Below are 23,513 nucleotides of genomic sequence, written 5' to 3' on the forward strand. Positions count from 1 at the left end.
TTCTTGCCTAGTTCTTCTCTTTTCAAGCTATACACCCTTCACCGGTTTCGTCCACTCTGAAGTTTTAGCCATCTTCAATGTCTACACCTGCAACTCAGACCCCTGGACGAAATTCTAGGCCTGTATATTCAAATGACTATTGGACGTCCCTTCAGGGATGAGCTCATCTCATGTCCAAAGATGAACTGATCATCTTCCCTCCAAAACCTAAGGCATTGCCTATAATGGGTAATGATGGCGTCATCCAAGCTGCAAACCTGAAAGTCATCTCTGATTTCTCTCCATCATCCCTGTCTACTCAATAATTACTTCCTTAACATTTTGTGCGAATGGTCTCACATTTCCATCTCTATCTACTACTCACCTACTTTAAGCTCTTCAGCATCTCCTGCTGAGTATCCAGTGATCACCTAACCGACCGCCCTGCCTCCAGTCCTTGTCTCACACCCACCCTTCTCAGGGTCAACAAGAGTACCTCATCTAAAGTCCGCCTACCTCATCGCTCCCTCTGATGGCTTCTCTTCACATATATCATAGGGTTTAAGCTCTTAAGCACGACATATGAGGCCGCCTGCCTCCTAAAACCTACCTATCTTACTGGCTTCTACTTCTACCACGTTCTGCCCTGAACTTTCTGTCTCAACGACACTAAACCACTTGTGATTCCCTGCTCACGCCCCAAATTTCACACCTCCACTCCCCATCCACCCAAACCGTCTTCAAGCTCCTCCAGGGCAGGGGCGGTAGCCCGGTTAAGGCTGTCCGGTCAATGCTTTGCCCAGCTTCTGGCTCATTAAAGGTGCCATGTGAACAGTCAATAATAAATAATGGCATATGGTGCGTGGCAAGTCCAAAATGAATGACACCCATTGAAAGTGTGGAAGGAATTTGGACTCACGTTCAAAGTCACTGAAATGGGGTCTATAAATGCTAAAATACTTTCCACAGAAGAAGTACAAGGAAGACAGTAACAAAAGCTTGACTCTTCCTTACAACACCCACCACACGGAGTCATGCTCCAGATTTTTTGGAGAAAACATGTTGGCTGCCCGCTGAGCCTGCCATCACGAGGCACAACAGTGGGCATCTGGGTGATGTGCTAATAATAACCGCTGATATTTATAGAATGCTTATTGTGTATCCAGAACTTGACTGAAAATTCAACATGAATTCTATCTCTCGGTCTTTAAATCTGCACCATGCAGACAGAACTACTTTATCCCTGCTTTACGGGTGGGGAAACTGACGCCCATGTGGTAAGTAACTTTACTAAAGGCACAGAGACTTAATATTAAGGAAACGATTTGCCAGAATGCAAGCCAAGTCGCCATACATGTTTTTCATTTCATTCCCAAAATTGTACGTTCTTTTCTTCGAAAAGAACCTATTGTCATCAAACCTTCAAACCACTGCTTCCACCAAATAAAGCCACGTTGCTAAATTACAGGATCACTGCCATTATCCGGGGCCTCATGGCCAGCATCATCAGCACATCAAGACCGAAGGGAAAGACAAACAGATCCTCTTCTCCCCGTCGAGGCTCCTTCTCCTGTGCCCCTGACTCTCTTTTGCCCCAGAATCAGCTCATAATCCTCTCTGGTTTGCTTCAAACTTCTCCGCCGACCTTTCATTTTGAAAGGTGCTTTAGAACACGTAAGAGCCAAGCTCTCTTCTGTAAAAACAGTAAACTCATCACTTCAGGAAGAGCAGGAGCCAAAACTATTCATAGGCTCGAGAAGGACTTAGATAAATTCACGGATGAGAGAACTCTAGTGGTTTATAAAAAGGGAAGGATGGAGGGGAAGGACAGCACTGCAGAGGAAACTGTGTGCCAGAGGACGACCATGCCCGGCTACAAAATCAATCAAGCCCACAGACCCGTACTGAGCACCTCCTATGTCCGCAGCGCTATTCCAGGCCCAGAAGACAGCAGGGAAAGCAAAGAGACAGAAATTCCTGCTTCTATGGAGCATGGAGCTCCAACCACTAGCTGGGTCCTGTGAGGGAGCGTCTGCTCCCGTCACGCAACTGGGCCTGTGCAGCAGAGGCTTCTTCTAACCTGGGGGGCCTGGCACTACTGGGGAGCCCTCCGTGCACACACAGGCTCCCGACACACACAACTCCAAATGCGGCTGTGCTATCCTCTAGATTCATGCTCAAAGCCCAGGTAAGATTTGACTTTGGCATTCTGGCAGACGAGCAAACTGAGAGAAACAAGACGTTTTGAGAACAACCACAGCTAATCAGGCCACATATAGAAGCAACTGAGAGCTGACGTCCAGCAACCCAGAAGTGTCACCCTGTGCTTCAGATCAGGGCGAAGTGGAGAGAGCCAGTCGGGGAGTTAATAGTAAGAAGTATTATCTGGGTGTGGACCTTCAAGTTTCCCTTCAACCAGCGCCCACCGGCACAGGTCCACAGCCTTCTAAAGTCCTAAATCCTTCAGCCTCCCCCAAGGACCAACACAGAGAAGTCACATACTCTGCACCAACACTGTCTTGGTGTGAAGCCCTGTTCTCCACTCACTCACCCTGGCCAGCGACCAAAATCCTTTGGGACTCAGTAGCCTCACCTTTTAAATGGAAACAGTAAGTATAACGGCCTCATAGGTCGGTTGGGAAAAATTAAAAGAGCTGATAACATGTAAAGCATTTAAAACTGTGTCTGGCTCTCAGGAAATGTGAGCTGTTACTATTATTACTTTTCCCACCAATAGGATTTCGGAGGTCCCTTTCCAAGTCATGGCAAATTCTGGAAGCCATATACTCGATATAGAAATGAGTCACTTAGAGGCATGAGTTGTCCCATTCTGAGGTAAAACCAAAATTCAACCAAATGTTTAAACACACACAAACGCACACAGAGCCTGATTCTTAGACATACCTTCTTACTTTGATTAAAAATAGTCATCTCGTTCAGAGAAAGTCAAAACTGACTTTGACTGCAGTATATATTTTCAAAAGGTGAAAAAGAAAGAGTAGATTTTCCTTCTTAATAATTTACCCAGGCCCTCTGGAAAGACAAGCTGAGCCTTGGTCTGCCAGAGAGATGAGACAAATAGAAAAGAAAATGGGAACGGGAGGACTTTTCAGGCTGATGGCTGAACAGCACACTAGAAAAGCCAAAAATCTAAGTGGTCATTGACAACCAAAACACCCTAATATTTATTACTATGCTAATGAATCTGTCATGGTGGAAAGGATGCCAACAACAGGTCTACACAGATGTGTTTGCTGAAGCACAGACACAAGACATAGATGAGAAATAGTCCACTTAGAAAAGAACCTGTCTGTAAACTCAAAGCCAAGCGGGTAAGTTTTCTTTGAGTTTGGGGGGTTTCCTTTGTTTGTTTGTCCGGCACAGGACAAGAAGTTTATCAGTGCATCACAGCAATAGAATCACCTATGTCATGCCCAGGCCAAAAACAACCATTAAACTCAACCAAGTTAATTTCTCTTGCCCTTTAATTGGACCAGAGAGAGTTTTATCTTTCATCTTGCAGTTATAAAAGAATGAGTTGTTAGCAAAACTATCTGAACTTGACTTAATTCTGAGGTCTCCTCCTGTCTTTCCACGTGCTTGTCAAAAGTACTCAGAATCAGAGAGAAAAATATGCTTGCCCATATTTTCGACAGGAGACAGAAAAATGGCGATGTATACAAGAATGTGCTAGATAGGGTACTACATCTGCAAAGTTTTTTGTTATTTATCTTCCTTTATTGAGATAATAATCTAAGCCCTCTAAGTTATGAAATTCTTTACTTAGAAAATGTACTGGCAAACCTACAATAAAAGCGATACATCTCTAAACCTGAAGAAACAATATCTGTGTTTACAGACTACGTCCTCATCGTCTGCAAAGATCGCGAGTCCTATAAGTTGGCCCACTGCTCACCCTCACATTTTTATCTGCCCAAACTCACATTTCTAAAGGAAATTCAGCTAAAAGTGGTGCAGTATTATGTTGTGTGAGAGAGCCTACTAGTAAGAATTCGAGAGTCTAAAAAATTGACCTGAGACTCACCTACACATACCTGCCACAAAGCCTGAAAACTGAAGTTGTATCATGATTTTTAAAAACTGATTAAAATCCTTAGGCTGTTATTTGGCCTTATTAAAGGAAGAGTTTTACTTATAAATCATTAAGAAATGGTATAAAGAATATATGCCTTAGTTTCACTACTGGATGGCAGATGGATAAGTGCTAAGTCAAAGAGAAAAGCTGCTCTAATCACTAGAAAAAAGTGTTGATTTTTCCAGTCACATTTAAGACTCTAGCCCTGAAGTTCAGGACTAATGCCATAATTAACAAGGACATGATAGAATATGTCAGCCGATCTTACAGCTCAGGTTCGTTCGAGAAACATTTTTTGAGTTCCTTCTGTGAGTCAGGCCCAATCTCTGCTTTAAAGGAGCTGACCGAGCAAGGGTGGCCCCTCACCCATAAGCAGTGGGGACCATCACCGTGTCATTCGTAGGGTGCTAGGAGAGCGTGGTGCAGAAGGAGAGGCCCGGGGCGCTAACCGGAGAGGACCCGCAGAATTAGGACGCACCCCTTCACGTCTTGCTGACTCGCCTAATTTTAGACACCTCATTTCCAAGCAGGGCACATGCACATACGCATTAAATTTATCAACTATCATCGGTCATTTCAGTGACAATCGAGCCTTTTTTGTTTCTGTTGGGGTGGAGGCCTCTGGGTAGCCAGAAAGTAGGATGCAAATATTCCTAGGATTTAAGGGAGAACCAGCACTGCTACACAAAGTACTGAAAATCTGCCTGTCATACATCTGTTTCTGTCCTACTGCCAAGTATCCTTACAAATCGATCAAATCAGATGTGAGTTTTGCGGTCGTTAAGAGAGTAAGTGACTTTCTCAAGGTCACACAGTTTGTTTTGGCAAAGCCGGAACTAGACCGAATTTCCTGGCTCCCAATATAATATTCTTTTAGTTAAACCAGACTGCTTCCTAATCATGGGATGAAAGCCGGAGACAGTGACAGTGGAAGCATTCGTTATATTGGATCACCAGAAATTCTATGAGACTAGACAGATTGTACAGCCATCCAGAGGAAGTGACTGGCTGGGTGTTGATTTAGCCTGAAAAACCTACAGCACAGGCCAGGAGAAAAAGAAAGAAAACGCCCGAAGCAGCAGACCTCTCCCAAAAAACAGAAGCTGGGGTATTCACTGGCACGCAGCACCCAGAGAGCACAGGGCAGAGCGGCCAGCGGGGAAGGGTGGGAATGCCCTGAGCACACGGTCAGAGGGAGGCGAGCCACTCTGAGCGCGGCCTCTCTGCTCGCACAGAAACACAAGCTGCTTCTGCTTAAGAAGGACTCAAGGCAGAGGCAGAAGGCTCCTTAAAATTCGGGCCGAACCACGAAGATGCTCAGTAGATAGCAAGCCAGGAAGGAGAGTCAGAATGGAGTTTCCACCAGCTCTCTCCGAGAAAAGTGGAGAAACTTTTATCCTGTCTCAAAAATCGATTCTGCATCATGAAGAGTCCACATTCAGATGTCTCCTAGCGGTCCCTGCCCTTGCCGACTTCATTTTCTCCCTTCCTCTTCCATCCAGCTCTCCTCTCCATGGCCCACCTCGGCCACCTCCATTGACAGTTGGACCAGAACACCTGCAATCAGCCTACTGCCCCAACACCAGGTCAGTGCCCGTGAAGCAGTGAAGGGGAAGGTTCTCTGGATCATCCCCCTCTGACCCGAGACAGTCAGGATGCTCCTCACCCTCCTAAGTTCATGTGTGCTCTCTCCAATCTCTGCGTAAGGCATCAGAGAAGCCATCATTTCCATCTGCTTCTCTTAATAAGAAAGTAACATCTTTCCAAAGGCACAGCGGCCATGAAGCTGTGAGGCAATGAGGCAAGTAGGTTTTTTTTTTTATTGTAAGAACATGCCAAGGTGGAGCCATCGCTGCTGTGTCCTCGGGCCTGTCCACAGCTCCGCAGCCACTATCTGACCTCTTCCTGGCACACAGGCTTCACTAATAAGCTTAGAACAGAGACGAGGAAGACAGAGCAACGACCATGAATACGCGTGCTCCCCTGCCCTTCTCTGCTGGAAGAATAGGGTTACTCAAGCAAGAGGCTCAGTCAAAACTGGAAAAAGAGAAGTTCTTATTAACGTATTGACACTTGCACAAAGCTTGGCCTAGCTCAACAATAAGTCACTTTCGCCTCTACCTGGTCCCTCGTAGGACAAAAAAAAAAAAAAAAAAGAGAAACAAAGCTGACTTCCAGATAACTGCTCCTCACAGCTGTGCAGTCGAGAAGGGGGAAAACACCTTCTATAACTTCCCCTGGTGCTAAAGTGAAAACTCTAGACTTTGGGGAGGCTATTAGAAAAAGGTTAAATACGAGACTCGATAATGATACATCCAGGGACTCATGTCAGGGTTGTTTGAACACTACTCACAGGCAATTGCTGTGGAGAATCGGTGAGCACTTTAAAGCGCTCTGGAAAGAGGCAAAGTCCGCACGTAAATGCCTTGGCGGGGCCTTGGGAGGCACGGGCCGAAGACTTCTTATTTCACACAAGCATCCTCGAAAACACTCAGGCGCATTCTTTAATTCAAAGATTACTAGGTACCCACGTCTAGCAATTATCTCCTATAGGTGGCATGTGTTCTCGTATTGTTCTTTGTTTAATTCTAGTTGTACAGAGATGGAGCTCTATTTACCCGATGGCACCCTCCCCCTTTCATTTACCGTCAACTACAGAGTTTCGGGTCTTTAGACTCCAACTTTCACTTATTCTAAACAAATCTGCCAGTCAATTAGTTAATATTATTGTACCAACAGGCATTGACTTCGAAAGTTCTAATTGTGGAACTTAAAAATTAGTATGCAACCCTTTCCTGCCCCTCAATCTAGATGAGACCCTGCAAAATCCGTAGTATTACCCCAAGCAGCTTGTGCTGTCAATTATGAGGTTATGACCAAGCGACCACTTAAGCTACCTGATTGGCTCGCCATCCCCTGGTGCTTTATAATGATAACTAGATAGTACATAATTTACAAGGTCCCCAGAAGATACTTATAATTGAATCACGGGGCATTTTGTGAATGTTTGGGACAGTGAGCAGACAGACAACCACAGAGTGACAGAATTTCTAACTCTAGCCAGCTAGAATGTAAATGAAGCACCCTAAAATTCAATTATAAGAGTCCTTTAGGTATTAAATAATTATAATACAAATCACATTAGGGGGGAGCTTTTTTTTTTAAATTGAACTGTCCTCCTAACCCCTGAAGATTATATTTTCTAATAGTTTATAAGACAACACAGCTGGATTTTCAGATTCATAATTCTTCATCCAGCTGGAAGAGCTGCACCAAACGTAGACCATTCGGTCACCTGTTTGTCTTTCCGCTCTGCCATCTACTCACTTGGTGATCTAGTAAGCCGTGTCTCACCGCAGCCCCACGTACCCCACAACGTGCTGCATAATGGGAATGCCTAATATTATTGTGCAAAGAAATATAAAACGGCCATAGAAATACTTACAAATTGAATTTAATGAAAACAAGGATACTTCATCTATCCCAATTTTCACGTACTCTTAACCCCCAGAAATGTCTTATCATTTCTTACCCGCCCCTTCTCCCCCTTTACTCCAGCTTCCCCTCCTAGCTCTCTTTCTTATTCCCAATCCTCCTCCTGCCTTCTCCCCCCACTCTGTGACAAGGAAGGTTGTGATCGTTACACTAAAACCACCAGGAGTGGTGTGGTTGGCGCCACAGTGCCTAGGGCAAGGATAAGGAAGAATGAAGTGTGAGTCTTTTTCGGTCATTGTCTTCTCGCTTCCATTTCTTAAAGGGGGAGAAGGTAAAGATCGCTCCCCGAACTCAGGAGATTCGGGAAAGTAAAACCAGAGATACTTCTCCCCTGATTCTGACCTGTGTAAGCGCATATCAAGGGAAGGCTGAAAGGCGTCTGCACAGCCAGGGAGCTCCTACATCAGACCTAGCAAGTAAGCAGAAAACAGGACCCTGGTCATCTTTCCGGATGCTGAGTCACAACCAGGACACAGGCACAAGCTCTCCCAGACCCTGAACGCTACAGCACGCACATACCCACTTACGGCAGATTTGTAAGACCGAGTTTCCCCCACTTAAAAACATTTGTTCAAGGCCAGTGATCGAATATATAAAACTAAGGCCTGTAAAAACATCCATTCCCCCAAGCAGAGCCCCAGTGTTAAAGTACAATCTCTGATTAGTGATTAACACAACATCGCAGAGATAAATAAATATACATATACATACATATGTATTTTTTTTCCAGTAGATTTGGCCTTGTAATGACCTTTGTTTGTAAAGGGAAAAAATTCACTCATCCCAACAGCGGGACACAACTTTTAAAAGCATTCTGCAAAAAAAAAAAAAAAGTCCCACAGAGACCAAGAATATGGTGACATTTGATGCTCTTCAATTAAGAGTGTCAACACTATCAGTTTTCTTTCAGCTCCTGAAATAAAAATATTCTCACGCACGGAGCCCGACAGCACAGGCTACAGCCCTTCCTCATGGAGTGTGATTCTCTCCGAGACTCGCCTTCTGCTACGTCTGCAGAAGCCACTCTCCCAGGACCACACAGCCCCCCGGATCTCCCCTTGCACTTGGGAGTCAAGAGTAAAGGAACCGGCATGGGTGACCATGACTACACAAGAGGTGAAGTCACAAAGGATTCAGGATGACGGGCCGATGTGGAGCGCATTAACGGAGCCAGCCTGGGGACCCCTCCACGGGAAAGTGCAGTTAATTAGTCATTTTATGCACACACACACATACATGCCAACTTCACACATTTAAAAAACTCACCCATGCTAAGCAGAGGGCCTATTTTAGCAACGTCTTGCAAAAACCAGATAGACGGGTCCTCTCTCTCCTTTCTAGCAACAGCACTGGCCCTAACACACTTCCTGGTTTTAGCTATTCTAGCCTGAAGAATGAAGAGGTAACACTCAAAGTGCATCTGAAAAGCACCAAAACAAAACAAAACAATTTTCACTCTCACAAGAAGAATTGAGCACCGGTGAATTAATGCGTCTAATAATGAACCAGCATTCCTGTAGGAAAATTTCCTTTTGTGATGCAGCCACTGAGCTGCTATCTATGGAAAAAGATCCCCATTTATACTTGCTGAACAAACCATTTGATTAGTGACCAAAGGAAGGTGGTGTGAATGCTCTGCAAGCAGGAGCTTTTCCACATGGCCTGAGTCAGCCACCATACAGGCAAGGCTGGCGTGCTGCCAACAGCCCTCCTGCCAGTGAGCCTAGAAGTTTCTGAAGAGCCACCACAGACCCAAGCTGGGCGAGTCCCCAAAACAAAAGCCAGCCACCGAATTCAACAACTGGCTTGCAACGGCACCATATGGTCCACAACATTGTCCTGCTGCAACGCTGGGGACTGTCTTCAGTGGTCTCGTGTGTTGCACAGCTGTCAGCCCAGGAGCTGTTTTATCATTATTTTCACTGTTTTATTACTTTTCTGGGAATTCAAATCAGTGTAACCGCGCTTGATGCACCGGGTGAAAAATGGTGTCTCCCTCCCCCTCCTCCTTCAACCTAATGAATTGCCTTTTTTCATATCAGAGAGTAATGAGCACCAAACCACATAATATTTATTCATGGAACAAAAGACAGAAACAGAGCAGGGTGCAGGAAGCCGAAGCGGCTCCTGGGCGTGGAGGGAAGAAAAAGCTGGACATTTTAAAGGAGCTCGTCCCTCTGAACCTCAGTGACACCAGGTTCGATTCTCAGGGAAAGCCAAACCTTTCGCTCTCCACATTCTTCCCTGGGGGCCCTCTTCATGCAGGTCCCTAGTCAGTGCTTAGAGACCAGCTGCTCAGCGCTGACAGTGTAACATCCCATAGACTTAACTGTGAACTATGGAATTCCCATAAAAAGCCTCTTCTTCTCCCTCTGATGAGCATTGAGCCAGTATATCTAAGAATGCTCCAGATGGATCCTTTCCCCTCCTGCGTTATCACGGCCTCCACTGTGGATGAAGCGTGATCCGGCCCAGGGAAGAAGAGCCATAGAAATAACGGCGATACTGGAGCCTCCTTACCTCAGATGACATGAATTTTACCCCTCTCCCTCTTTGCCATAATCAATTTCTCAGACACTCTCTTTTCTCAAGTTTTCTTTTTTAATCCAGAAACTAGAAAAACAGACAATAATAGTAGAAATAACTTAACCCAACCCGTGGTTAATCTCTTTCCTTATAGACATTGAGGAGACAGTTTAATTGTGCCCTTCGCAAAGGATCCCCAAGGTGGGTGGGGCGGGACAGACTACTATGTCAAGTCAATGCTGAATAAGCCATGTTTCTCGAAGGCCACGTCCTAGAACAACACAAGAGACACCAAAGTGAAAGGAAAACCACTCTTTAATACAGCTATTATTAAACAAAGGTCTCTCAAAAATGATACACACTCACGCTATGAGAGATGAAAGTTAAAGCGTGCCGCAAACAACATAAAGAATTTTTAACACCAGCGGCTGTTACTGTTTCTTCCTTCCATTTTATTACGCGGTATCTTGAATGTCCCCATTTAATTCTCTCTTGAGTATTAAACAGTAGAGATTTTTTTCAAACTCCGAAAATAGTGTAAATTTTTTAAAATCACAAAATAATCCACTTCTTCCTAGAACCTGTGCAACCCAGACGGTTGTGAATTTTAACACTGAAGAATTTCTTAACTGGACAACGTCCCTCAAACCCAGTCATGAGATCCTTTTCTTAAGCAGCCGCTTTGCTCCCTCGTCTTATAGTCTCATTTTCTGTAAGTCTGTCAAAGCTAAATACCTCTCTTCACAAATCGACTGCTCTTCAGTGTATCATAAACACATATTACGAAGAGTTGAAGAAAACAAGCGAAGGGTATATTATACTGTGAAGAAAAAGACGGACACGAATAATTATTCGAAGTATCCACTCTTTGTTAACAGAGTAATGGCCATGACGATGGAACGAGTGGATGAGAATACCAAAGCCAGCCCATCCCCCTTCCTCTTCCAAATATGGTTGTCCTCACCCTCACGAGCCAATACCAGAAACTCTTACACCATCACTTTAGGATAAAAAAGAAGCAAAATTCTTAGGTTTGCAACCCTTTGACATTCCAGACCACAGATAAACACAGAACCTACCGAACCCGTAACACAGACCACCTGTGCCTCAGCCAGGGGAACGAGGGCGTGACTCGCACAAGCACACGCTCTCATTAAGCTCCCTCACTCCAAACTGTACTTACCTATTTCTCAATGTTCCAATGCCAATCTCGGACCACAGACTTAAAGGTACTAAAAGGCCTTGAATGATTCATATCAGTCCTTTCAATCTAAGAACAAGATCAAACACTGAAAATAAGCAACAGCCCATTTGAATTTCAATCGCCTGGGCGCCAGACAGCCCTGATCCTCAAGTACCAGTTTATCATATGTGGTCACCCTCAGTTTCCACTACATGTTCTCAGTTCACCGTGGGCCCCAGACTATTCTACTCTAACAAATACGGCCTGCCAAACATATTTGTTGAGTATGGTTATTTACTGTTAAGGCAAACAAGGTTTTTCAAATATTCCTTCAGTAGGTTCTGGGAATGAAGTAGCATGAAATCCAAATCTAAAATCATTGTTTTCATGTTTCATTGAAGAGAACGAACATGTCTTTAAAAAACGCAATAGCAGCTGCAAACCATTCAGGAATTCCTAGGTAAACTGTGAAATGCATTTTCAACCATCTAGCCGTTAAGAACTTCTAAACTGAGAAAGTTGCTTCTTTATATAAACCACCTCTGTTTACAAACATCTGGCAAAGGGCTACTGCAGGATGTGAAGAGTCACAGAATGTTAGGGTCATGGGGTGCGGATCTGCACACACCACTGTGAGAAAATACCTAAAATGATTAAAGGCAAACACCACCGGCAAGCTTTGCAAAGGCCGCCATCGCTATGGCCACACACTTTTCTCCCTGAGACGGGGAGAAAGGATGGACTGAAATACCACAGTGGATTAGAACTGGGGACAAAAGAGCCCAGGACAGAGGACGGGAACAGGCAAAGGGAATGTGTGTCCTACTCCTGCTGGGAACTGGCATTGCTATCACTTAGACATTCTGAAGCCAAAACTCAAGCATAAACAATTAAAACAATTTTACCTCCTTTCTTTAACTTGGAGTCCAAAAAATTTTCTTGCGCTCTGACATATGTCAAATTTATTTGCATAAATGTTAATTAACATTAACCTCCAGATACTTCCATTTACGAGTTTATATCAATAGTAATTGAGCTTTCTTAAAATACGAACGAAACAAAACAGAGAACCGCAATGGGTCTGAAACACTTTTGTAAGATATGTTTTAAAAAAAAAAAAACTCCATAAGGTAAGATTTGATTCTAGTCATTTACTACCTGTTACAAATCACCTCTGGACTCTTTCAGAGACATAAGAAAATGCCTTCCAAAGGAATTAGAAATTAGAAGTTTACAGCAACCTAGCTGTAATCTCAATAACTTTGGGAAAACAGTTTTCATCTAATAATTAAAAATCAGATAGCTAAGAAATAACTAATATTCCAAACAGATAACCACGTATCTGTCTACAACAAGATAAAGGTAAATACTATACTTCATGCAGAATGCGAGGCAGTTGCCCGCCTTGTACATAGGTGAAAGTCATCCTTAAAAGAAAACATTCCAATGCTAAAAAGTAAAGAAACAGATCCAGGAAAAGTCAGACGCAAACACAAAAAAAGTGAGATGTCATTCCTCAAAGGGACAGTACAGTAGCAAAACTACACTTGACGCTAAACTTGACTGTCAGCGGGAAACGTCAAAGGCTGAAATTTTAGTGCAAGACCAGAGCAGTAACGTTAAGGGTCACTTAGTCTGCCACAGTGGATGGTCTAGCTGCAAGATTATGAGCAAGGCTCTTCTTTTACGTACACAACCGACTCTTGCTATTTAAGCGACTGAAACAGAAGCTATCTAGCCGTCTTTACATGGAAGACCCCTGCACTAAAGTTGGCACTGAGCACACGGCCCTATCGACTTGGTTGGCCAAAGGGTTTTTTCTCACCAAGATGCTATGTCGCACAGATAAATGGCAGAAAATGGCTGCTGCTAATCAGTGTCTAGGTTAGAAACGGAAGCAGAAAGCCTAGTTTATTGGAATCACCTGATGCGGGATGACCTGTAAAGTTTAGGCCACCGAGCACTTAGGTTCCTACTCTTGGTTTATTTCTGTGGTTCACAAAGCTGCCACTTACCTCTTGTACGAGATTTGAGGTGCTCCTGTCACTGTGACAAAAGTGAAACATGAGGCCATGGTAAAGGAGACGAGACAAGGAAGGGCCCAAGGGTTAGAAGTATGTGAGGCCAGGAGACAACAAAATGGGGTCCTCCTTGTCAAACAGCAGGGCCACGTAAGGACCAGCAATGCCTCTTCGTTTTGGCTCCTGTTCATACTGATGTGTAAACCTAACAGAAAGTCAAGTAGGTGAGGACTGTTCCTTGGGAGGCCATGGTTATTTAGAAAATGCAGCCGCTCAAACACTTCGGCCAGGCGAAGGCAGAATATTGTCACAGCCAAGAGCATAGACCCTGGAGCCAAACTGCTCCAAACTACATAAAAATGCAGACTAATTATTAGCACCTCAGGGCAGGGAGGCTGCTATGTCGAAGGTAAATCAAGATGGCCAAGAATCCAACGAAAAGCAGTCTTCAGACCACTCCGGCGCATGTGCATAATGAAAACTGATAGGACTCCTCGCTGTCTAAACAATTGCTGGAAGGTGGCTGTCAAGGCAAGTCCATTTGGATGCATTTTCTACAATTGGCCAGGTCAGCAGGTTGTTATTACCATGTTACACAGATGACTGGATTAGTTAGGGTAATTTAACCTGTAGGAAGTGTCAACTCATAAACCTGAGATTTCTTATGACCACTCAAACCGGCACCCCTGCCACCCCAGGTACTGTATCACCGACTGAAATACATTTTACAAATATAGCCGCACAGGCCTGTGAAACACAAAGGTGTGAAGAGGTGACGAGAACTATAAATTTGTTCAAGAAAGTGGATTTTCCACTCTCACATCATGAACAGGAATTGGTAACTGGATCCCCACCACACCCAACTCCCTCTCCAGGACCAGATAAAAAGGAGGGAAGTCACTCTTGTAAGGTGTATTCCAGATAGACAGCCATTAAAAACTGACGCTGTGCTCCCTAACACTGCGCTCCCAGGGGGCAATGACCAACACCAGTTACGAGGGCTGATACCTTTTTTTAAGCCATATTTTGAAGGAGACACAGTTATCACTTGCCCTAAAATGGACTGTAGTAAGATTCGGGTGCTATATTCATCCATATTTGATTAAGGGGATTTTCTTGGCCGATGTTTTCTATTTACACATACTACACATATAGAAAGAAGTCCAAATCTGTGCCACAGAAATGCTCACATGTGTACAAGGGAAATATGGAAAAGGATGTTCACTGCCTTAATGTTAAATTGGCAAAAGATGAGAAGCTACCAATGTGTCTAACGACAGGGGATCATTTAACCGATCATGGAATGTTCATATTATGGAATGCTACCTAACGGTTAAAAAGAACGAGTTGAGGATCTATGTGTATTAACTTGGACAAATCTCCAAAATACAGTATACGGAAAAAGTAGATCTGAGAACCATAGGTATAATATTTCACTTATCAGGGAAAAATTAGCACATTCTAGATAATATAGAATATTTAGCATATATGTAAGCAAACAGAAGAAGGTCTGGAGATATTCTAAACCACAGTAACTTCTAAGAAGTAGAGTAACAGTGAAGGAGAGGAATTAAGTCATTCTTAATCTCCCTTACAATTAGCAATTTATTCAACGAGTATTTAGCGTCCCTCCTATACACAGGCAGATCCTTTCCTAGACACGAAGACATATGATGAAGAGACAAAGTCCTTGTACTCCTATAAACTGTTTAAAAGTTTTATAATTTAAAAAAGAAGATGTTGTAATCCCTTCTGCAACATTTCGGCCAATCGAACAACTTTTACTGAAACATTTTCACTCATCAAAACAGCGCATGTCACCTTGGAACAGCTTTAATTTTCATATAATTGTGGGGTTTTTTTTAATACTAATTTTCATATAATTGTGGGGGTTTTTTAAATATTAAAACAAACCTAGCTCCTAATAAGTGCCAGCCAGTGATCCTAACTTTATCTCCTTGAGGCCATAAAGAGCACATCTAACCCTTTCTTCATATGACAGCCCTTCAAACTTATAAGCAAGCAACAATATCCTCCTCCAAATCAGACTAAACACCTCAGGTCTTCCAACTGTTCTTCATGTGACATGGTTGAGTCCTCGCACCTTCTTGCTTGCTTCTTTTTCAGTGCTTTCTTCTTTGTCTAATTTCCTCTAAAAGCCTGATGTCAAGCCATGATCTTGGTGCTACAAATGCCACCAAGTCAAAAAAAGGGAAGGAAAGACGATCATCTGCCTCATTTTTAACAGCCATACTTTCGTTTTATTCTCTACCATGTCAACTAACCCTCTCCCCTAACAAAGTGATATTATTTGAAAAACAATGAAATAAATGTTATAGAAAACAATGCAAGAAAAGCTATAGCTACAGAAAGTTTACAAGAAGACACGAAGTGTTTAGCACTCTTAGGCTTTTCCTAAATGTTCGTTTATTGATGACTTTCATGAACATGTTTCTCATAGAACCACAACGACCGTTTCATACAGCTAACCAAATCGTGCAAACGTGCCCTGCTGTGACAGTCCATTGAGAGCGAGGAGGCCACCGTCTCCCCAGAGCCGAGAAGCAGCGTCTAATATGAACCGGTTGCTCACTCCCTAATCATGAGACCTTGGTTTGATGCATGAGTGAAATATGCCTTGAGTCACTCAACTTTAAGGATGCACTAGGGCAGCAGGCAAAAAGGAAGGGGTATGAAAGGAATTCATAAAAATAGGTCAAGCGTCTGTACAGTGCCACCAAGGCCTTGGGACCCTTTCCTACACACGAATGCGTTTGAGCCTGACGACCATTCAGTTAGGTAAGAAAGACTACTGTTCCCCTTCCTGACAGGCAAGGAGACAGAGGCAGACAATTATGACAGGCAAAGCCAGCCTGTCACGTGGCTGGAGCTGGAATGTGACACGGCAGCACTTTACCTTCTTCCCCGGCGCTCTGCACCGCGTGGAGGCACCCCGCACCGCGTGGAGGCACCCCTTATCCCACCGCTCCTTCAGTGACGAGTGTTTTGGAAAGCTGTAAGTAAAGCCCCATTGTGTGTTTTCAACTTTCTAGGGGAGCTCCTTCATTAACCAGGGTTTGTCAACGGCAGCACCAATACTGGGACCCCCCCTGGGAATCCTTTGTGGTGGGCGGACTGCATGCAGGACGCCCGGCAGCATCTCTACCCACCGGACAGGACAGCGGTAGATGCCCCTCCAGGCGTGACAACCAGAATGTCTCCCAACGTTGCCAAATGTTTCAGAGGGGTGTGAAGTGGACAAAATCTCCGCTGAATGAAAATCACTGATTTAAAGAAAACCCGTAGCAAATCCCTTCCAACGGCAGTAGTAATTATTTAAGAGAGCACGGAAATATTTTAGGAACATGACTTTGTTTTCCCACATACAAACAATATTGCCATCAGCTCTGGAAAATACATATTTGCCTTTTAGTAAGGTCTGTTGGTTCAGAATAGACTACAAAAAGCATACTTTACTTCCGTCAACTCCCAAGGCAGCAGGACGCTGTTTACCACAAATGAGCAAAATCGAGCATCTCTCTCATGTCTCTCCCCTTGCCTCCCATTCTGGGTGACGCAAAGTCCTCAGCGCCTTTGGCTGCTCCTATCCTACCTATTACTAGTTCCTCAAAGCCCTTTACTGGGTACCAGTCCCTTTAGATTCATTCTCAATCACTGAGCTACTTTCGGCATCTAACAAATAATCAAAGAAAGAAAATAACCAACCACTGTGAGAATAAAGGGCACTACAGAGCTTGTCTTTTAGAGCCGTGCAATCCTTTCAAGTCACAGTTGCGACCCAGGTTGAATCTGCACAAATAGTCTCACGGCATTTCAGCCTTTTCCTTTGAAGGGAAAGAAGCACCTGTCCAGACCTGAGTTTTCGGGAGGTGGAGAATGGTATTCTGAGGGGGAAGGAGAGACATACGGTGACGTATCCTAGTAACGTCTTCACATGCACAAGTAAAGGCTTATATAGTTGGACTAGAGAGCTCGTAACAGGAAACATGACACAACCAGATTCTACCCAACAGGATGGAGATTAAAGGAGTTAAAAAGGAAATTCTGGAGGTTGTTAGTTAAAATTTAAATATCTCACTTAAGTTTTCTACAGTTGTTGCGCCATTGCTAAAGAGGATGAATATTAGTTACTCCTATTTTAAGATTCTACCTCAGCATAAAGGTCATTCCAAGCCATGGGAGGTCCAATATAATTAAAAAGGAATATCTAAATTATTATTTGGGAATCACTTTCCTTATGTCAGAAGAAGTACTGCAAGCCTTTGGAGATTTTTATTAAATTCCCCCAAGAGTTGTATACACAGCTTGCCTTAAAAAACATGAGCCACAGTAGTAATTTCTTTTTTCCATGCATGTGTGCATTTGGCCCTAAGGGAATGCTGTGCTTCTTTCTCAAACGGAGTTGCTTATCCACACCTCAAAAGCCCCTCGACTGTTTAACAGATGGAACATCCAGGTAGGGTTAAAAAAAAATGCGTGTGCTTCTTCTCTGAATGGAATCCTATGATCTTGGAGTATTTATTATACTGCAGACCCTCAACTCCATCTTCTGAGTAATTTTACCTGACCTTATCTCTTTAGTTCTTTAAACTTTCTTAGACCTGAACACGAAAACTTTTTTTTTTTTACGTTAAGGAATATGAATCAGTTCTTGCTGAGGGTTGACTTTCAGAAGTTACACATCCAGCTCACAAACATGAATAATGAATTTTTGTAATGTCCGTCTGAAAAGCATGCTGCATTTTTAATGAAAACATAATTGGGAGGGGGGTCCTATAACTTTGAAACTGTCATCTGTAAGTCACTTTTTCGGGGCAGACACCAATGACAAATTAATTTGAAAGAAAAGGAAAGTAAAGCATATCATTTTACTTAAATTGACATGAGAAAGGGATGTAACGCAACCTGAAGCTGTTGAGATGTCACTGGCATCAAGCCTAACGCTGATGAAAAACTAATAAACGAAAAACCAGTTATCCTCTTAAACCTAGCTAGAATACTGAAAATCTACAAAGAACTCACATTGCCAAAAAGTCTAGAGTATAAGAAAGAGAGGGTAGCATCTTCTTCTATGAAGCACTAGGGACCATGTACCAATATTGTTGATGGAATGAATACAACTTTTAAATTCAGTCTATTTTTCTATTATTTGTGGTAATGATGAGTAAACGATATGCAAAATCAAATCCATAATTCAACCAAAATAGATGGTATCTTACCCCACTGTTTCATTAGTTATGAGAGTAGGAAGCACCAAAATTAAATTTCTCTTAATGTTTCTTCCCACTCTTTGGTAAAGGTGCTAAAGATCAGTGAAAAGACCAAAAGGCTGGCAGCAGGAGGCGGAAGGACAAACAAAGCAAGAAGCTACAGGACCCGAACACTCAATAATCAGCTCTGAATAGCTGACTGAAAAATGCAGAGCTAGTTGGGGAGAGTTAAAAGGCAGATATGAAAATCTTGGGACCGAGTTTTAAATATGTCCCTCTTTATAAGATTTTGATATCTGATTGATTTCACAGTTCTCTATGATGGGTCATGTGGAAAAAGATGACAGAATTTGGCCACCCTAAGCTCAAGAATATAGTACAGGACTGCTAATTAACAAACACAGAGCTCTAATCGCAAATATAATTCCATGAATGACATTAAATACGAGTGCTTCAAATGTGTCCAAGAATTGCTGTGTAATGTGTAAAATGGTTCATTATACTAGCTAGCTTCCTTCCGTGTTAGCAGCACTAAGGCGTGGGGGAGGGGCAGAGAAAGAGATAAGAGATAGGTATCAGGATCCCTCATTTTTCTCAATCAATGGAAGAATCCTCTCAAGAAAATGCAACAGTTGCCTCTTGGTCACCGAGAAGTATTTTAGAAAATAACTCTAACTACTTTAATGTTTAAAATCCTCATCCTTCTTGTAGAAATATCAGTAAACCGTGTACCTGAACTATTTATTTTCCTCATATAAGGCAGCAGAAAACCTACAAAGATCCTAAAGCTTGCCCTTACAATTCTAATGAGACAGTATAGAATGGAGGGTCACATATACTACCTGCCTGAAAACTCAGCTTTCCCTGGGAATGAACTCAGCCTGAGAGCATTTTGGAGATTATGACTAATGATTAACTGTGCTTCTACTTTTCTGATCGCTGGCTGCCCAGTACTAAATAAAATGCACCACAAAGAACATAAATAATATAACCAATACGTATTAGAGCTTTATTTTTTTAAAAAAAATGCTTTTGAAAATTAAAAGAAAAGACAAACACTTGGGAAGTACAGAGATGTGAAAGTTCAAAAAGTTTTTCACAAACTTAAGGCACACCCGGTGTGGGCTATGGAAGGCTTTTCAAGAGACACCTGTCAATCTTGTCACCCAGGATAGCAGTAGAACAGAAACCAATGAAAGGGTTCACAGGTAAGATTTACAAATGGTTTGACATTACAAGCTTGCCCAAAACCCTGGAGCCAGTAATTTGCCTTCAACAGGATAAGAAATGGGAAATCAGATTCATGTATAAGGAGGTTTAGCGATGGACTGATTATGTTGATATTTCCGGGGTCTATTCCAGCAATGGATGAGAACCTTCTGGATAGAACAGTTTTCTCCAATACTCAGTAATTAATATGCTTATTATCAAATGAAGTTTATAAGTGATAAACTCTTCAGACCAGAAATCACCTGGATTTATGCAGGCTGTAAACTGTGTATAAATTAAGCACGCTCTTAAAATTATAACGGTGCTATACAGTGAAACAGTGGTGAAAACATGGGATTTACTGAGGTCAAGGCAGATTACCACCATTTTGAATTTCTGAAGACAGTACTGTCATGCTTTTTGGTGTGCCTGAATGACTGACTACACTTTCGTCAAGTCAATCTATCTTTGGCTTGAAGAAGAACTTGTCACTTGGAGTATACCATAAAATTTAAGTGGAATTTCAGTTCCAAGTACATAGAATGAATAATGTCTCCCCCTGTTACCACAAATAATTAAAACTATTTTAGGAAAAGGCCCGTTTCCAAATGAGACTCTCTAATAGGTGAATTCAATAGTGTTGTCCTACAAATACAAATCTTGGCGGAGTGGGGGGTAGGGGGCCCCAGTCCTAAACTTAACTGTATAAACATCTGTATAAACAAGTATGGGGTGGGGGGTGGCATATCCTTTGACTACAGGTTCAGAACTACCCGAGGTAATGCAGCTTCCGCCCCGGCCTGGGCTCCCTGATCTCCAGCATTCAGGGAGGGATATTAGAGACCCACACAAACCCAGGCCCCGCCCAGCAGTCTGGAGCCAAGGGAGATTTCTATTCCACCTCACCACCCTGCTTTTTGTTTGCTTGTTGTTGTTTTTCATGCCTATGGATGTAAACGTGTAAGATAAGAAAACAAATCAAAAGAGGTAAAGCCCTGATTAGACAGCCTTCTTAACCGAAGCCAGGCAGAGAGAGAACCAATCGATATTTAGTACTTTGGACATATTGGCCCTATGAAGGTAAACAATAGCAATAAAACAGAAAAGAATCCTATTCGTCTTTATTTTTATCATCATCATTATTATTATTTGGCTCTGGTTGATTATTGCTTTTCTTTAGGGCTTTCCAAAGAGAGGGCCCAATCTGAGAACTAAATATAATTGCTCTGTGCCCTACCAGAGCACAACTATAATCCAGCAGCCAATTCAAGAAAATCAAGATCAACATTTTCTTTGCAACCGGTTTTCAAGATTTTATCTCACACAAAGGTTAAGTTAAAATACCCTGTCCTTTCAGGGGCCAACGTGAATTTTTAAGCTAATTATGTTTAAAAGAAAAATAACTAGTAAAGGATGACATTAATTTTTCTTTCCTTTTTGTGGTACATAGAATGCAACTCTATACTTAAGATTTAAGGCTGTTTATTTTCATTACACTCGTCACACATACTTCCCACTGGTATCTGTGGGAGATGCATACACGAAATACAGTTGAAGCTGGAATATACTCCCATTCAGCATAGCCTTGACGTTTACATCAGTCTAATGAATAGGGTAAATTGTCACGAAATTGATTTTAAACTGTTATTTTCAGGCAGTCATTCTTCAAGTTTATCTGTTAACTTGCTAAACTATGAAGTTTACAGCTTATGTCTCGTCCATTCAAGTAAGCAGTATCTTTTCATTTTCAAAAGTAAGCTCTGGCTGAGGCTCGCTATCTCCTTCCAGGTAAGGTCAGGATCCTGGGCTTGCTTCCACCTACGGATAGTATTAGAACCCAGGCGTGCGCACACCGCGGCCTCCCCTTAGTCCCGCAGAGGGCCGATGTGGCACCCTGGAGAGAACACGACCCGAACAGCAAAACTTTCTGGCCGCAAACTCTACCGCTGTCGGCCCGCGATGAAAAGCTACCGGGCACTGAGAACGGTGCTGGCTTTTGTTCCAGCGGTGCCCAACTGGCGAGGTCAGGCCACGGCGGTCCTCCATCCCGGAAAGTCGGGGGGGGATTCCGTAGTACCGAGGTTTGGGAGCCTCACGAAAGCAGCCCATTTCTGCGCCCTCTGTGAGCGTGGGGTGTACACATGAAAGAGGGCGCGGAGTAGGCAAGGACGGAATCCTCAGTGCCCCTCAAATCCTGCTTGTCTCAGGTCCGCAAAGTCAGTCTCCCGATACGCGGAAGAGCGCCGGGGGGGGCAGGGGCAGGGAGGAATAGGTAACAAGAAGGGCGCTGGAGATACAGGCAAGACGCAGGGCTGGCCCCGCCTCCGGGTACAATCAAAAAAGCTACAGTGTGCCAGCGGTTTTCGGCTTCCTGTTTGTAAAGCGAGAACCACCCTCCCCGACTCTGTGACACCCGCTCTTGCTCAAAACCGAGTCCGCCTCTTCTTCGCGCGCGGGGCCGGCTCCGCGGCGGGGGGGAGCGGGGCGGCGGGGGGCCGCGCCCCTCCCAGCCCGCGGCCTCCGGGGCTGAGCTGGGCCGCGAGGCGGACAAAGCGTTTCCCGCTCCCTCCCCCACGGTCGCGTCCCAGAAGGGAGGGGGAAGGCGGGCTGGAGGAAGAGGAGGGGAGGAGGAAAGGGAGGAGGGCGGTGCTGCCGGCGGGACTGGGCAGGATCGCGGCGAGCAGGGAAGGGAAGGAGGAGGGGCTGGGCGGCCTCGGAGAACGGGGAGGAGGGCAGGATTCTTGAAGCCCAAGATAAACAAATTGTTCCTCTTCACGTGCAGGGCGGGGGAGGTGGAGAGGGTGGGGAGCGAGCGCAGCGGCCTCGCCTCTTCCCCTCCCCCAAGCCGGCTCTTTGTCACCGAGCGCCCGGCGCAAGCCCGCGGCGGCACCGCACTACCCCCGGCGCCGATGACTCCCGACCACGGACGTGCGCGATTATCCACCGCACACCGCGAGGGCCGCCCGCGCCGGGCCCTGCGCCGCCGATCGTGGTGCGGTGTGCCAGGAGAACGGGCGAAGGCGCTCGGCGCTCGCCGATTCCCACCGCCCGCCGACCCCGCACAGACGCGTCGCACTGACTCGGGCGGAGGTTGGGGGGAGGGGGCTGCAGACACCTTTCCCAAGCTTCCGGCCTCCCCCCACCCCGAAAGGAAAGTAGAAGAACCGGAGAGAGGAGATAAGAGAAAGGATTCTACCCTCAGGGTTACGGGGTGGGAACTGCCCCTTCCTCTCCGAGAAGTTAAGCCATTGGCTGCTCAGCCTACCTCGAACCCACCCACCCAGCCATTTAAGCCTGTTTCAGCTCTTTGCTACCATCCACTCCTCCGGGCTGATTAGATGGGGCTAGAAAGTTGGCGGGGAGTGGGGCGGGGGCGAAAGGGAGACGACTCGGTGCACGCAAGTTTAAGAGGAGGAGGGGACACGATCCCCAGTGAAGTTGCGTGGCGGGGGCTCGGCGCAGGCCGAGGGCGCAGCTCTCCCCTCCCACCCCCGCCGGCCGCTCCCCCCCTCGACCCTCCCGCCGCTCCACCTGCCGAGCCGGCCCCGGGTCTCCAGCGGCGGAGGAGCGCACACGCGCCCCGCATCCGCGCGCGCTCCCGCGAATGAGCGCGCCGAGCCACCCTCGCTCGCTTCTCATCCACTTCAAAGTTCATTCACAAAACTCTCAGACTTTCTCAGCCCAAAGGGGGGTGAGCCGGGGAGAGGAGGCGAGAACCTCCTGCTTCTCCCTCCTCCCTCGGGGGGATGAGGGCCCGGTGCCCGCCCAGAATC

The 23,513-nt window shown here is 44.7% G+C and overlaps 1 protein-coding gene across 2 annotated transcripts in view; it reads right to left on the reverse strand.

The window, feature by feature from the left end:
- The window catches only part of MAML3 (mastermind like transcriptional coactivator 3), a 391,909-nt gene that overhangs the window by 366,604 nt on the left and 1,792 nt on the right, over positions 1 to 23,513 (reverse strand). The window lies entirely within an intron of this gene.

Source organism: Pteropus vampyrus, unplaced genomic scaffold (genome assembly GCF_000151845.1).
Source record: "Pteropus vampyrus isolate Shadow unplaced genomic scaffold, Pvam_2.0 Scaffold243, whole genome shotgun sequence".
NCBI lineage: Eukaryota > Metazoa > Chordata > Mammalia > Chiroptera > Pteropodidae > Pteropus > Pteropus vampyrus.